Consider the following 11,885-nt stretch of genomic DNA (forward strand, 5'->3'; position numbering starts at 1 on the left):
AAGTACTATAAGGAATCTTCTCCGAATAAAAGCATGAGCTAATACTTATGCTAGTAAAAATCATATGTGGATAGCAAGCCTATGTTTAAGCTACCTCGGCAATCACCCAGTCTTCCTTCATTTTACCAGGGCACATTAGCACCAAGTTAACTGTCCTTTGAAAAGGACCAAGGGAATTCAAGTCTAGGCCAGGCTTCCATGGGCTACTTTCCTTTAATGGAATAGCTGTGATGGCACTGGGGTTGGTCATCTCAGGGCAGTTAGATGGAGGTCTTGGCTGCATATTTTGTATCACTGATAGCCTCCTTTGGAAAACTTGGGAGGGCATTGAGTGAGAAGGAGGGAATGAGATGTGGCCGGTCACACTGGAGTGTGGGGTAATATCCACTGTACACGGAGAGCCAGAAGCTGAGGAGGTCTTTGGTGACAGTGTTTCTTCTAAGGTTACCACATATGTGATATACTGAAGTTGAGTTTCAGAGCACAGTGGTAGATATAAGTGAGACATGCTCTTAAATGAAAATATTCTCTTTTTTACAAAGTAGCTGTTTAGTTGTGTTTTAGATGATGGTGTATGCATGGGGCACAGATATGAAGGACTAAAGAGGTGTGCTTGACACAAAGCACATTCACCAAAAACCTGCTACAAGCTACAAGTGTTCAAGTACAAAGTATTAATATAAACAAATACCTTTTAAAAACATCTAGTTGTTGAGTCCTTTGACAGCAAGTTGTAAATCCTGAAGATGGAAGACCTAAGTTAGCCATTTCAATTCAGCAAGATGTGGTTTTTAGATGGTGACTTGCCCAGGAAACTGGGTTTCCCATTTAATAGCCATTGAGAACATCCATACAAACTATTTGGTCGAGTAACTGCTAAGCTTATACCTTATGATCTCTCTCCTTGAACTTTTCTTCTTTGGTTCTTATCCTTCCCTATTTTAAAACTCACAGAAAGAGCACATTTATACGCAAGCAAACTCACCTGTCTCCACCCTCAGGAGGGCCTGCACACACACATACATACACACATGCACACACTTGCTCTCATATAAATAAATGCCCTTCTACCATATCAAAGAAGGTACATGTGGAACCCATCAGACTGTCAGCGAATTGCAGAAGGGCCTGTCTGGCTGTTACTAAGTCAGCCTATCTTTGCATAGCATCATCTCCATAAGCTTACCATGCATGCAACAGCCCAACAGGGCAGAAGCTCATCTGTGGCTGGTGGGGATATAAACACTAAAGAGCCAGGGTGACTCAAAGAAGAAGTAAGGCATCCTGTGTGATGGCTGCAAAGAGCCTAGTATTTCAGTCTCTGCCATACCCTAGGTCTGGCTTCTACATGAAATTGAAATGTTTTTCTCTTAAAGTTATAATGGAAATCTCAGCTTCATTGCACAATGGCAAATTGGCCACAGTCTCTTAGCACTGAGTTTATAGACTTGTACAGCTGCAGCCATTGCTGCAGGGCTTCAAACCAAGTCCGTCACTATTGAGTTTAATAGAGTTTTATACATGGCTCATAGCAGTGCTCAGAACAGGGGTCATTCCTAAGGAAATTAAGTGAGATAACAAAAAATACAAACTTTCAATATGTTTGATTTATAATTGTTTCTTAAATTACAGTTCAAGGTCCATTTTATAATTTAAATTATGGTGAGATAAAGTATAGTAAATATTTTTAAGCTATGACTTAATCTGAATCTCTCCTACTTCCATAGTTGACCAAGTCATAATAACTATATTTAAAACAGTCTTAAATACAAATGGATTCAGTGTCATTGTTAAGTCCATAATAAAATTGATCTTAATGATCCAAGGAGGTAAACAGCCTATTAGATTTACTTGAAAGAACACAAACACTCCACAGTGAGTTTCCCTGTGTTGTTTGGATCTCTCAGATCTGGCATTCCCTCCTAATACCATGTCCAGGGAGTACTGTCACATTTGCTTTCACACTGCTGCATGGATAGAGGCCGAACAGCTTCCAGACAGTCAACAGATGCCTGTCCAGTATAGGAGAGACACTTCACATTTCACATTTGCTGTCCTAAGCCACACTGAGCAGAACACTGGCCCCAGTCTCCTACCACCCAGTGGGGAGGAGGGCAACGGCCCAGACTGCAGCAGATGGGAGCTGGAGGCTTGCTCTCCTCTGGACATTGTGCAGCTCAGAATGTTTTAAAAAGGTCACTACTCTTGCAAAGAACAATCCGATGCTTGAATCCTGGCCCACATTTTGGAGTACATTCAGACCAGTCCAAAGCTACCCACTGAGGTGGACATGACTGGTTGTTGCAGGACTCTTTCTCCACAGGCCGGTGGGTTAAACAGTCAGTGTAGTCCAGTGTTTCCTCCTCAGACAGTCCAACCTTCCTAATGCAGAGCACGGCCCTCATGTGCATCCCACCATCACAAGTTTTGCTGCACCAGTCTCCAATGAAGCATTCAGGTGGGCAGGGCTCAGTGTTGCAGGCTCTTTGATTTTCAGGGGGCTTACTGTCAGGATCACAGGAATTGTTCTCGACAATGGAGTTGTCATCCAATCTTTTACAGACCACTTCTTGTATTTGGACACCTCCAGCACAGGTAGCTGAGCACTCTGAACAGGGCTGATGATTCCACATAAAGCCAACTTCACTATCACCACTGCCAGTACGAACAATAGGAACATTGAACTTGTACCTAATTCCCAAATTCTGTTCTTGGAGTAGAACCATTACAATGAGGTTTTCAGAGGTAGGTCCTAGAGCTTCCAAGGATTCTGGGTGATCTGTTGGTCTTTTGTAGTGGAAAGCTGTCCCAGAAACATAAAATTTTCTAGCCCAGTCAATAGTCCAGCCACCATTAATATAGTAATCATCCCCCTCAGATTTAAAGACATGTGTGGCCGGGGGACAGCTTGATCTTCATGTAGGTTCTCTGTGGAGTAGAAACTGTTTCTTCTGTGGATCAATTCTTCTTCAGAACTGGCTGTGAAGTCCTCGTCTGTGGCCTAAGCAGAACTGCTCCTCCCTTGGGGGGTGCAGAGTCAAAGAGCCTGCCATTGAGTTCCTATAGTCCCTGTTCCCCTTACTATGGAAAAACAATTGGTTATAGAGCTACCACGAGCTTTCTCCGAGTAAAGGTTCTAGGTTATATCCATATCCAACCATGGTCCTTGTTTGGAGAAACAGTCTCAGAAAAGACCCCGTACCCAGATATATTTGGTCCTTGTGGGGCTCCTATCCTTTCCCTGTCATACTAACTCCCCTTCTGCAGAAGGTTTGGTTATGAGTCTTAGTATCTGTTTTGAAATGCTGCTTGGTAGGGTCTTTCAGATGCTTTCTGCAGTAGACTTCTATCATATGTCCAATGCACACCTCATTTGTCTTTCTAAGAGAGGATTGATCATCTTACCTTGTGTCTGCTTTCTTGTTTATCTCCTTTAGGTGAATAGACTTCATTAGGTTTATTATATATTGTAGGTCTATATAAGCGAGTGTATACCATGTTTGTCTTTCTCCTTCTGGGATACTTCACTCATAATGATCATTTCTAGATTCCACCATTTGCCTGCAAATTTCATGATTTCTTCCTTTTTGATTGCTGAGTAGTATTCCATTGTGTAAAATTACCACAATTTCTGTATCCATTCCTCTGATGATGGACATCTGGGTTGTTTCCAGGTTCTGACTAATTACAAATAAAGCTGTTACAGACATGGTTGAGCAAATGTCCTAGTTGTGTACATTTGGGTATAGACCTAGCAGTGCTATAGCTGGGTCTTGAGGAAGCATTATTCCTAATGGTCTGAGTAAGCTCCAGATTGACTTTCAAAGTGGTTGTACCAGTTTACATTCCCAACAGCAATGGAGGAGGGTTCCCCTTTCTCCACAATCGCTCCAGCATGTGTTGTCACTTGAGTTTTTCATCTTGGCCATTGTGATGGGTGTAAGGTGAAATCTCGGGGTTGTTTTGATTTGCATTTTTCTAATGGATAATGACATTGAACATTTCTTTAATTGTTTCTCTGCCATTCCATATTCCTCTATTAACAATTCTCTGTTTAGCTCTGTTCCCCATTTTTTTATTGGATTGCTTGGTTTGTTGCTTTTCAGCTTCTTTATTTCTTTATATATACTGAATATTAGTCCTCTGTCAGATAAAGGGTTGGTGAAGCTTCTTTCCCAATCTGTAGGCAGTTGTTTTGTTTTGATGATGGTGTTCTTTGCTTTACAGAAGCTTTTCAGCTTCATGAAGTTCCATTTATTGACTGTTGCTCTTAGAGCCTCTGCTGTTGGTGTTCTGCTTAGAAAATTGTCTCCTGTGCCAATGAGTTCTAGGCTGTTCCCCACTATTTTTTCTAACCAATTAAGAGTATTTGGTTTAATGTTGAGGTTTTTGATCCACTTGGACTTTACTTTTGTGCAGGGTGATAAATATGGATCTATTTTGATTTTCCTGCATGTAGACATCCAGTTGGACCAGCACCATTTGTTGAAGATGCTATCTTTTTTCATTGAATGGATTTAGCTGCTTTGTCATAAAACAAGTATTCATAGGTGTGTGGGTTTATTTTTGAATCTTCTATTCAGTTCCAATGATCTTCCTTTCTGTTTCTATGCCAATACCATGCAGTTTTTATTACTATTGCTCTGTAGTACATCTTGAGATCAGGGATGAAGATACCTCCAGATGATCTGTTGTTATTCAGGATTGTTTTGGAGATTCTGGGTTTTTTGTTTCTCCATATGAAGCTGAGAATCTTTTTTTTCAAGGTCCAGAATGAATTGAGTTGGTATTCTCATGGGAATTGCATTGAATCTGTAGATTGCTTTTGGCAGGATGGCCATTTTCACAATGTTTATCCTACCAATCCACGAGCATGGGAGATCTTTCCATCTTCTAATATCTTCTTGAATTTCTTTCTTCAGAGACTTGAACTTTTTTCTCAAAAAGGTCTTTCATTTGCTTGGTTAGTGTCAACCCAAGGTACTTTATGCGGTTAGTGGCTATTGTAAAGGGTGTTGTTTCCTTTATTTCTTTCTCGGCGCTTTTGTCTTTGGTATACAGGAGGCCTTCTGATTTTTTTTTTTTTTTGAGTTGATTTTGTATCCTGCCACTTTGCTAAAGGTGCTTATCAGCTGGAGGAGTTCTCTGGTTGAATTTTTGGGTCGATCATATGTACTATCATATCTACTGTGAATAGTGACATTTTGACCTCTTCCTTTCTCATTTGTATCTCCTTGATCAACTTTACTTGTCTTGTTGGTCTGGCTAGGACTTCAAGTACTATGTTGAAGAGATATGGAGAGAGTGGGCAACCTTGTCTTGTTTCTGATTTCAGTGGGATTAATTTAAGTTTCTCTTTTAAGTTTGATGTTGGCTATAGGTTTGCTGTATATTGCCTTTACTATGTTTAGGTATCTGCCTTGTATCCCTGATCTCTCCAAGACTTTAAACATGAATGGGTGTTGGACTTTGTCAAATGCTTTTTCGGCATCTAGAGAGATTATCATGTGGATTTTCTTCTTCAGTTTGTTTATGTGGTGGATTACATTCATGGATTTCCATATGTTGAACCACCCTTGCATGTCTGGGATGAAGCCTACTTGGTCATGGTGGGTGATATCTTTGATGTGTTCTTGGGTTCAGTTTGCAAGTATTTTATTGAGTATTTTTGCATCAATGTTCATTAGAGAGATAGGTCTGAAGTTCTCTTTTTTGTTGGGTCTTTTTGCAGTTTAGGTATTAAGGTGAATGTGGCTTCATAGAATGAATTTGTTAATATTCCTTCTGTTTTTATTTTGTAGAATAGTTTGGAGAGAATTGGAGTTATCACATCTTTGAAGGTCTGGTAGAATTCTGCACTGAATCCATCTGGCCCAGGACTTTTTTTGGAAGGGAGAATGTTGATGACTGCTTCTATATCCTTGGGGGAAATAGGATCATTGAATCTTTCTATCTGATCTTAACTTAATTTTGGTAAATGGAATCTATCAAGAAAATTGTCCATTTCTTTTAGATTTTCGAATTTTGTGGCATATGGGCTTTTGTTGTACGACCTAATGATTGTTTGGATTTCCTCAATGGCTGTACTTATGTCCCCCTTTTCATTTCTGATTTTGCTGACTTGGCTAGTTTCTCTCTGCCTTTTGGTTAGTTTAGCTAAAGTTTTGTCTATCTTGTTGATTTTTTCAAAGAACCAGCTTTTGGTTTCATTGATTTTTTGAATAGTTTTATTTGTTTCTAGTTGATTGATTTTTGCTCTGAGTTTGATTATTTCCAACTGTCTGCTCCTCTTGGGTGCATTTGCTTCTTTTTTCTCTAGGGCTTTCAGTTGGTCCATTAAGTTGCTTGTATCAGATGTCACATTTTTTTTTTTTTCTTGAAGGCATTTAATGCTAAAAATTTTCCTCTGAGCACTACATTCATTGTGTCCCATAAATTAGGGTATGTTGTACCTTCATTTTCATTGAATTCTAGGAAGTCTTTAATTTCTTTCTTCATTTCTACCTTAACCCAGCTATCATTGAGCAGCAAGTTGTTCGGTCTCAATGTGCTTGCAGGTTTTTTTCTAATTCCATTGTTGTAGATGTCCAGCTTTATTCCATGGTGTTCAGATAGAATAAAGGGGATTATTTCAATCTTCTTGTATCTGCTGAGGCTTCCTTTATGACCAACTATATGGTCTACTTTGGAGAAGGTTCCATGAGGTGCTGAAAAGAAGGTATACTCTTCTATGTTTGGGTGGAAAGTTCTGTAGACATCTATTAGGTCCATTTGATTTAGGACCTCTGTAAGTGTGTTTATTTCCTTATTTGGTTTCTGTCTAGATGATCTGTCCCTTGGTGAAAGTGGAGTGTTAAAGTCTCCCACTATCAAGGTGTTGGTATCAATGTGTGATTTAAGTTTTAGTAATGTTTCGTTTATGAATGTAGGCGCTCTTGTATTTGATGCATAGATTTTAAGAATTGTGATGTCCTCTTGGTGGATTATTCCTGTGATGAGAATGTAGTGTCCTTCCTCATCTTTTTTGATTAATTATGGTTGAAAGTTTATTTTATTAGTTATTCGGATAGCTACCCCAGCTTGTTTTCTGGGTCCATTTGCTTGAAAGACATTTTTACAGCCTTTTACTCTGAGGTAGTGTTTATGTTTGTTACAGAGGTGCGTTTCTTGGATGCAGCAGAATGTTGGATCCTGTTCACGCACCCATTTTGTTAGTCTGTGTCTTTTTATTGGTGAGTTGAGTCCATTGATGCTGATAGACAATATTGACCAATAAATGTTAGTTTCTTTTGTATTGAAGTTGGTGATCTTATTGTGTTTCATTGCTTGTTTTCTTTTCATTTTTGTTGGGATATTATCTGTATGCTATGTTTTCTTGGGTGAAGTTGTTTTCATTGGATTGGAGTTTTCTTTCTAGTATGTTCTGTAGGGCTGGTTTGCTGTGTAGATTTAGTTTTGTCATGGAATATTTTGTTTTCTCCATCTATGTTGATTGAAAGCTTTGCAGGGTATAGTAGTCTGGGTTGGCATGTGATCTCTTAGAGTCTCCATGACACTTGCCCAGGCCCTTCTGGCTCTCATAGTTTCTGATGAGAAGTCCAGTGTGATTCTGATAGGTCTACCTTCATATGTTACTTGGCCATTTTCCCTTGCTACTTTTAATATCTTTTCTTTGTTCTGTAGATTTAGTGTTTTGACTGTGATGTGACATGATGTGTTTCTTTTCCGGTCTAGTCTATTTGGTGTTTGGTACGCCTCTTGTATATTTATGGACATCACTTTCTTTAATTGGGAAAATTTTCTTCTATGATTCTCTTGAAAATATTTTCTGGACTTTGGAGCCTGAAGTCTAGTTTTTCATTAATTCCTTTTAATTTTAGATTTTGTCTTTTCATGGCGTCCTTGATTTCTTCGATATTTTGTGTTTGGGACTGTCCTGATTTTACACTAATTTTTTTTAAGTACATCAATTTTAGTATGTGTTGTTCATATACTCATTGGAACATGATCAGAGTCTCAGTTCCAATTTCCTTAAAAACAAAACAACAACAACAACAAAAAAATGAGTTCATTCTTGCCACACTCTGTCACCAGCAACAAAATAAGCTATTTATCCTGAAGAACTTTATATTTCATCACCTTGATCAGAGATTTCCTTATGTATTTATTTATTACAATTTGTTCACTTTATATCCCCTATGCTGCCCCATCACTCTTCTGCTTCCAGTCCTACCTACCTCCTTCTTCTACCCCAATGCCCTTTCTCTAGTTCCCTTATTGGAGATGTTCTCCTCCTACTTTTATTGGAACCTACCTTATCAGTTCTCATTAAGGCGGGCTGCATCATCTTCATCTATGGCCTGATTCACAGGGTGTTGTTCTCCTTCTGTACTCAGTCCCCTCTAATTATGACACTCTTCCTACATCCTTTCCTGCAGGATTCCCAGAGCTGTGAGGGGAGGGAGAATTTCATAGGGAAATCCCATTTATAGATAGGTATTTTTAGATCTATCTCTGAATAATATTGGATTTTGGGTCTATATGCAGTTCCATTTATTGCAGAAGGAAGTATCTTTTTGTATGCAAGAATATGGCAATAATCTATCAGTTTAGGTTAGAAAGCAGCATATTTTAATAACAACAGATCTGGTTACTTGATATTTTCCATAGGATGTCCTGCCCCACGACACAACTGCCACTCAATCTTCCTATTGGAAGACTGGTTTGGTCACAACAGATGGCCTATTGAAACTTTGTACCCTGCTATTAGGAGACCTCCTAATAACTGAATACATACCATATTTGTTTTTCTCCATTTTACTTACTTCAACCAGGATATTTCTGGGGTCCATCCATTTGCCTGAAAACGTCATGATGTCATTTTCTTACCTGAATAATACTCCATTATAGAAAGATTCCATATTGTCAGTCCCATTCTTTAGTCCTTGTAAGTTTCTAGGACTTTAACCATTGTATTCAATGATAAACTATCAGGATAATTATGTTTTGTTAGCCTATAAGTCCTTCATCTTTTTCCACCTTTGGGTGATTTGAACTACAATGTCCCCTTGAAGCTCGTTTATTTACTTGTTTAGTCCTCAGGGATGAAATTTCTGGGACCTAGGTTGGGAGTTATGGCCTTGTTAGATAATGTAATTTCTATTGGAGTTATATTATAAGAGGGTGTGCTTTTGAGGTGAATATACCAATGAAAGTGAACACACAGAATTGAGTCTCTGTCTCTCGGTTTCTCTCTCTTTACATCTTTGTTTCTGAAGGTCTCTGTCTCACAGTTTTTGAATCTGTCTCTCTAACTCTCTATAGCTCTGGCTACATCTCTCTGCCTGCTGCTTTTGGTATGAAAAGCTCTTGGTTCTGCTGAAGGACAACAAGATGACTGCAAACTATCATGAAATACAGATGGTCTCTGTAAAAAGATAAGCATGGTCCCAATTAAAAGACTTTTGTCCAAAGAGTTGTCCTGGTCAGGGAGCATTTTAACAGTAAGTAATTCACTGACTAAGCACATATCTGTGCATTTAACAAATAAAAATGTGACCTGTAATAATGTGAAATCCACAGATCAAGGACAAGTCACTTAAAAGACATATGTGACACTTTTCCTAAACTAAGAGTCTTGGACACTGATACTGTCATGTGTCGTTTGTGTGCTTTTAGCTGCCCAGATTGAGGCATATAGTTCTGCTCAGCCTTTCTCTCAAGCAGGTTTTCCACTTGGCCCTTTTAATAACTAGCTCCTGAAACTCTTACAAGCTTGAACCTTTTGCAAGGCATCATTCTCCCTCTCAGCTAATCAGCACCTGAGAGAATCTTGAAGTTTCCATGGAAATGAGTAAAAAAGTTTTCTCAGTGGCCAGTTTCTCTGATCCAGTGCACACCTAACATTTTATTGTGAAACCCAACAAGCCAGTATCCCATCCCTTTACCCTCTGTGACTATGTCAGGTAGGAAATGAAACTTTCATGTTTATTTAATTGGACAGCTTCCTAAGTAGAGAATCTTCTAAATGAGGTGGGAAAGGGGAATGTACCCAATGACAAGATGGTTACTACTGTCGTCTTGGATATGAAATATCCTTGATTATGACATTAAACAAAGCAGTTACTCAAATACTTATTGAATAGACCTTTACATTCTTATTGATATAATAGGCTTGCAGAGTCTTGGCTTCCCTGAGCTATTGAGTCTTTAAGAGCAGGGAAAAATGGAAGGAAATCAGACAATTCCTGGAACTGTTTGGCTGAAACAGAGAAAAAAATGGTGAATGTAAAAGGAGAACGGAGGGGAAATAAACTATTTGACAGCTGGTGATATTCTACACTAGTGTTGCCAACCCTTCATGAGCAGGGTTGCCTTGGCTTATCTGGCAGAATCTGTAGCTGTGTCCTCATCAGGGGTCTTTGGGGATCCCTCTTGGTCCTGGGGAATAGAGTTAAAACTGGGACTTCAGGATAGAGATATGGGTCCATATTATATGCCAAGGACACAAGCACAGCTATGTCCTTCAGCAAACCCTCTAAACGTAGTGGTAGTGCCAGGACTGCTAATTCAGAGGTAAGCTCCTGTGATCTGAATTAGCTGGGAAACCACTAGTTCATGGCTAGGATTCTCTGCTACATAATGAGTTCCTGGAAAGCATGCCTTATAAAGACAAACTCTGCCCTGTTTTAGCAGAACTTATTCTCCATGTTAAAAGTCATTGTAAAAGTTGTCAACATATTATTTTTAATGATTATGTGGGAATTTTTTTTTTTGGAATTTTTTATTACATACATTACACTCCTTTTCCATTGCATCCAGGTTAAAATTCCAACTGATGTTTCTCACTAAATTTTTTAAATACATCGATTAAATTATGTGTCATTCATATACTCATTGGAACATTATCAGAGTCTCAGTGCCAAGTCCCTGAAAGGAAACTAAATTCATTTTACCATACGCTGGCCCCACCCCTAAGAAGAAGCCATTAGTCCTGAAGAGCTCAATACATCATCACCTTGATCACAGTTTTTCTTAAGTATTTGTTATGATTTGTTCACATTGTATCCCCTCTACTACCCTCTTATTCTTCTCCTTCCAATCTCACCAAGCTTCCTTCTTCTACGCCTATGCCTTTCTCTAGTTTCCTGTCATGGAGGTCCTTCTTCCCCTTCAATTTGACCCTAAAATATTAGGTCTCTTCAAGGCTGGTTCCATCATAATCTTCTGTGACATGATTCTCAGGGCATTGTTCTCCATGTGTTCTTAATTTCCTCTACTTATGACACTCTTCCTGTCTTCTCTCCTGCAGGCTTCCCAGAATTCTGAGGTGAGGGAGAATTTCATAGGGAAATCACATTTAGAGCTGGGTATTTTAAGGTGACTCTCTGTATGATATCACACTGTAGGTCTCTGTATACAATCCCATTTGATGCAGAGGGAAGCATCTCTGTGAATGCAAGAATATAGCACTGATCTAACATTTGAAGGAGAGAGCAACATATATTTAAAAACATCAGCCTGGGTTGCTTGAATTTTTCCATTCCATGCCCTTGCACAACAACTGCCACCCATTCCCCCTAGTGGAAGACAGGTTTGGTCACAGCAGATGGCCTATTGGAACTTTATCCACCAGTGTGAGGAGACCTCCCAATAAGTGAATAAATACATTATTGTCTTTCTGCATTTTAGTTGCTTCACACACATTATTTTTCCTTGGTTCATCGATTTACATGAAAATATCATGATTTCAGTTTCTTAGCTGAGGAATACTCTGTTATTGAAATTTTCCACATATTCCCCAAATGAGATTTTCAGCACTGTTTTTTAGAACTTTGAAGTTACTGGGGCTTTAATAATTGTATTGAATGACAAACTAAAAGGAT

At 38.9% G+C, this 11,885-nt stretch overlaps 1 pseudogene; it reads right to left on the reverse strand.

Moving 5' to 3' along the window:
* Nucleotides 1-1,922: 1,922 nt before the first annotated feature.
* LOC110544766 (A disintegrin and metalloproteinase with thrombospondin motifs 6-like) lies at nt 1,923-8,921 on the reverse strand (annotated as a pseudogene).
* Between the last annotated feature and the right edge of the window lie 2,964 nt (nt 8,922-11,885).

This window comes from Meriones unguiculatus, assembly GCF_030254825.1.
Source record: "Meriones unguiculatus strain TT.TT164.6M chromosome Y unlocalized genomic scaffold, Bangor_MerUng_6.1 ChrY_unordered_Scaffold_23, whole genome shotgun sequence".
NCBI classification, from domain to species: domain Eukaryota; kingdom Metazoa; phylum Chordata; class Mammalia; order Rodentia; family Muridae; genus Meriones; species Meriones unguiculatus.